The sequence below is a fragment of the Haemaphysalis longicornis genome, unplaced genomic scaffold, assembly GCF_048455015.1.
Source record: "Haemaphysalis longicornis isolate Haplotype H1 unplaced genomic scaffold, Haemaphysalis longicornis Haplotype H1 scaffold_5, whole genome shotgun sequence".
In the NCBI taxonomy this organism is placed as follows: Eukaryota; Metazoa; Arthropoda; class Arachnida; order Ixodida; family Ixodidae; genus Haemaphysalis; species Haemaphysalis longicornis.
This window is the reverse complement of record NW_027526385.1, coordinates 155,550,448-155,555,698: the sequence shown is the minus strand read 5'-3', so window position 1 is coordinate 155,555,698 and position 5,251 is coordinate 155,550,448. Positions and strand designations below refer to the sequence as shown.

The following is a 5,251-nucleotide window of genomic DNA, read 5'->3' as shown; positions in this document are numbered from 1 at the left end:
ATGGTGCACAGAGCAGCCATAAGTGCGCCGGCATGCTTTTGCTGCTAAATTTAACTAGCTAGGCAAAAATTGACCCGACTCTAACTATTGCATCACTAAACACTGACAATATGTCAAGTCGATGTTCCTTTATACAACGTTTATGCTTTTTAAATGCCATGAGCGACCTTTAGGCGGCATAACCGTTTTTTGCATGAATGCTGGAAGTGTTATAAAGGAAATTAATTGTAATTCTTTGATGTGACGCGTAATACCACTTTTAACTACGTCACGATTAATTCTGTGCTATTTTACACTCTTTTTCCAAGCTCCCCTCGGCCCGCGAATACCACTACGATGCCCGCCAACAACGCTGATGAACAAGTTCTAGATGAGCCCTTTTGAACCCACATTTTCTGAGAACTTTAAAAATGATCTCTTAAAGATTTTAATGCGTTTTTAGTAATTCAGTCTCATTTAGCACCTCCAGAGTTCCTTTTAAGTCTACCAGAGCCCTTGAGCGAAGAGGAAGTATGAATTGCTTAACCTTAAGTAAGTACATCCCTAAGAACTGACAACATGTGAACGGTGCGTTTTGCTTTATACGAAGTTTATGTCTTTTCAAATGCCATGAGCCACCTTCATGGCGCAGAACAGAAACGCCCAAAGTGGTAGGGAGGAAATTATAATTGTTTAATGTGGCTCTTATTGCCAGATGTACGCATGTTAAGCTAAAATGTGCGCTACGTTACAAAATTTTCACAGGCTCCCCTATGCGCGCGAAAGAGAGTAGGATGCCCGCTCACAGCGCCCATGAACAAGTTCAACAGGCTAAGCCCTTATCTGTGCAAATTATTTTACTTTCTAAGCTCTTTAAAACCATTCCACATAAATTATTGCCGTGCAGTTAGCGTTTTATCTCACGAACCGTTTAACAGATCTTAACATGCAGAATTATGGGATCTGTTCAGGCTCGTTCATTGCTAGAAGACAAGAACCAGAGCGATTACCTACCTATAGGCTAGATAACACGAGTGCTTCTCTGATCCCTTTCTTGCTTGTTTGTCTCCTAAACGATATCAGTGTCTTTAAAAAAAAAGTCTATGAATTCGTTATTTTCTCCTAAACATACCATTTTTAATGCATAATCAATAACGTTGGTTAAGAAGTAGCATGCTAATGGTTACTGATAATTGGCGCTTCTTGTTTTCCATTATAGAGATTTCTCTATTACAAATGCATTAGGTGTTTATATATGCCAAGTACAAGCCTAATAACAAGCAATGTGCTGATCGGAGGCCTGTTCCCAATGCCTCAAGTTTGAATTCGTTATCTTTTCTTAAGCATACCATGTTTAATGCATAATCGATAAATCAATAATGTTGGTTAAAAATTAGCAGGCTAATGATTACTAATAATTATTTGGTGCTTCTGGTTTTCCATTATGAAGATTACTCTATTACATACGCAGTAAGTGGTTATGTACGCCATTAATGAGCTTAATAACCAGCAATGTTCTGATCCCAATGCCTCAAGTTCGAATAAGGGAAGGATCGAGAACTAAATATAAACAAGTGAATACTTTTCTCCCAGACAGATAAAATGCCTATATCTAGAAGCGGCTTGAAGTTTTACTACGTTTAAAAATAATCGTCGCAATTCAAGAAATTACGGTATGATTGAGCTTTTATTTATAATTCTTTCAGGTTCCATGCCAGCAGGTCGACAACACAAGGCTTCTAGGTGCTCGCCCCGGACAGCCGGAAAAATCGGCAACCTGCAGAAGATAAACGCGAGGCTTCGGAAGGCACTGCCAAGAACTGGCAAAAAAAAATTACAAAGACTTCCAGTTCAGACGCGTTGAATGCTACGAGGCCATGCGTAAGCAAGTAATTATTTAGATTGCTTGTGGCGCAACTGAAAAGTAATCATGTGAAATGTACAGCAAGGAGGTGGTGGCCCGAGAACAGCTAGTTCGCTTTAAACTTGTTCTTTGATGGAGCCAAAGCGTACACACATTCGTCAACACTGCTTGACGTATCAACTGTGAGGTCGCTAATGCAGTGGTTGTCAAGTATTCCAGACTCCCTGAGTCATTCCAACCGTTATTGAAGCCTTCGAAGAAGCTACCCCGAAATTGACCTTTAACGGATCGTGCGTGCACATTAATATCTGACAACATGTCTTTTAAGGAAAATCTTCAGTACGATACAAAGCATGACATTGTGATGGGATTCTCAGATAATGGTACGCAAAGAACACCGGCCGTGGCAAATTCAGCTCTCGTGATACTTTTGGCAGGCATGGCAGAAACGTAGATTCAGCCTGTTGCTTACACAGTATCAAGGACCAAGACACCCGCAGATATTCTTCATGATTTAATCATAACGTTAATCAAGCAGCTTCAATGAGCTTAGTTGCTTCTGAAGGCGCTCATCTTTGACCAGGGTGGGAGCAACACTACCGTGGCAAATAAGCTAGGTGTGACATCTTACGAGCCGTTTTTAGTACTTGAAGGCCGTAAGATTTATTCCTTATATGACACGCCACACTTACTCAAATGCACGAGGAATAATCTCCGCGGACCTCACAAGCTCCATGTCGGGCAAGAAATTATTGATTGAGCTTTCATTACGGAACTATACGAAAGCTCGCATCCTATCAAACTGAAATTGCCAAAGAAAACTAACAGACAACTACATCTACCGGAAGCCTTTTAATAACATGAAAGTTAAATATGCCAGCCAGGTTATGAGCAAATCGGTCTCAGTGGCCATTGACGTATTCATTGCTCTTGACGAGTTACCGGCACTCTCAAAACGGACAGCTCATTTTCTCGAGAAGGTAAGTTGTTCGACTGTCTCAACAACTCTTCTGTGAAAATACGGCGAGAATTTGCGTTATCCAATTTCGAAAGGGTCCGTACACCTATCCTGTCGTTGGTTGATATCTGGAAAGTTGAAGGGCCTCGGTAACCACACACAGTTGCCGCATTGAAGGCCACCTTAAAGGCTATCCTTTTCCTCTGGGACGACCTCTTTCAAGATTTTGATTTTCCTGTTCTGTTGGCTTGCTGGGTACTGCAGGAACCCCTGGAGAATCTTTTCGGGCTGCTTAGGTTAAAGCATGGCTGCAATGACAGCCCAAACGTTCTCCAGTTTACATCAGGCGTGAAAGACATTTCTCTTGGCAAACTGGTTGCACTTTTTTCCGAAAGAAACTGTCAACAAGATCACAGCACTGTGTTGGCACAAATTTCCGAGCGACCTCCTTCACTTGCTACTAATTGTGATTCAGCATCAGCAGTTGATATCCTTCCTCATAACGAACAGCCAGCTAGCCGTGATATAGTAGAGGATAACGTTCTCTACTATGTTGGGGATATCTTGTGCGGCAATTTTTGTTGAAGAGGCCTCCACACTGTGTGTGCAGCGCCTATTTTAAGAATGACCACCGCAAGCTTAGTGCCTCACACCAACATTTTTGCCATGTTGAAGGCAAACATCTCCACACATTTACTTGGCAATGCAACACTGCCTTCTGACCATTGCTTTGAAGATATTAAGGCCATCGAAGCCATGCTTTTTGGAACATATTGGTGTTGTGGCAAACCCGCCATATGTGAATCGAGTTTCGGCAGGCATTTTGCAGTTATATGAAAAGGCAAGAATTCTGCATGGAAGAGTGCAAGAAAGCATTTGTGCACGTCCTTGCAAGGATTCGCCTGTTGTGGCACATTCGCTTTGTTAATGTCTCCTTGACGAAGCAACGCACCAGAAAATCTGCTGCTACGCAGAAGATGAGGACATTTTTGTAATTGTTAGTATTTCGTTTGTATTTTGAAGCCACTATTTTTTTACCTCTGGACTGGGCATTTATGTGCGTACAAATTACTTGCTCGTATTTTGTTTTGTCCTTAAACAATGCAGGTATGTCCCGCTGAAGAACGCATGAATACTTCGTGTTATATTCTCAGAGCACTTTGTAGTGGCTTCAATATTTTGTAAGTTTTTGCTGAAGTTTTTATCAAAACATTTGCTGGTGAAAAGAAAATGTGACTATGTCCAACTCAGGTACGTTATGATTTTTGCATTCATTCCCTATGGCTCTTTTACGTATTAAGAGTCCGGGTATGCCGCTGTGTCTTGTCGCACTCACGGGATGATTTTATATAGGGGTAAGTGCTGTAAACGTGTGTTAGGTATTACTGTTTTTCCTTTGTAAAAAGCCTTCGTAGAGACTGTATATCCACTGGATTGATACGTAGTTATTAGCGTGAAGGCATTTGCCATGCACGTTTGCATGCGACTAAAATTGTAAACTATTCATGTTGTATTTTTGCTGTACGATGGTACGTTTAGGAAATAAAACATTAAAAAAATTCTGCTCTTCATCCTTCTCTAGTTTGCGTGTTCAAGTACAGCAAACCAAACTCGTACTCACAATACAGTTGCAAAAATAAGTGGATACGCAAAAGTTCATCAGTCAGAACGCAACAATTGCCCTTTTGATCATATGGCGGGTTGCGAAACCGGAAGAAGGTTGCGCGCTCGCGAACTAAATATCTTCCGCTTGCTCCATTTACCTTGCATGTGTATCCCAATTGAATTTGGCACTGAATCGCCCCACCCCCCAAACGGGTTCTGAGTCCTCATCAAGAAGGTATCCCCTAGTGCGTACCTGCGACTTGTCGCCATGTTTTTAGTACCGCCTTCAAACACCAGAGTTTCATCCGGCGCTACGAGCGAATATCGCGTCCTGTGGATGGTATAGTAAGTTTTGCTGCCCTGGCACCAGGCGCAAGCAAAGAGACAGCAAGACAAAGCTTGGACCAAGACGCAAGGCGGATGCAACACGGCATAAACTGTGGTAAACCAACGTAAGACGCATGGTCTACATACCACACCGAAGCAAGATCGTCGCCAGCCACCGTCACGGCGTTCGGCGTCGTTGCCAAGGCTCTGAGCGTCGTCCCCAGGACTGCGTCAGCCTGTTCTACGGGATACCAGGCTACGGCATGCCTAAATGCGCGTGACCGGCTACGAGGCGGAACCGAGCCCTTCACCGACCCGACGGAGCTCTTCTCCGGCGTCGCAACCCCCGCGGCAACGCGGCAACATCGACTGCACAAGCACCGTTACGAGGGCGACGTCGGCGACCCGCGTCCACGCCTGCCTTCACCGCGAGCTCGTTCTCTTTTTCGTGGACGTTATCGGGATGTTCGCGGACCTTCTAGCCTTAGACATTGTAGCGGACCGCTTGGGTTCTTTCA

The 5,251-nt window shown here is 43.4% G+C and overlaps 1 pseudogene; it reads left to right on the top strand.

The window, feature by feature from the left end:
* The first annotated feature begins 258 nt into the window (after nt 1-258).
* On the top strand, nt 259-4,842 carry LOC144139965 (uncharacterized; annotated as a pseudogene).
* Nucleotides 4,843-5,251: the final 409 nt, after the last annotated feature.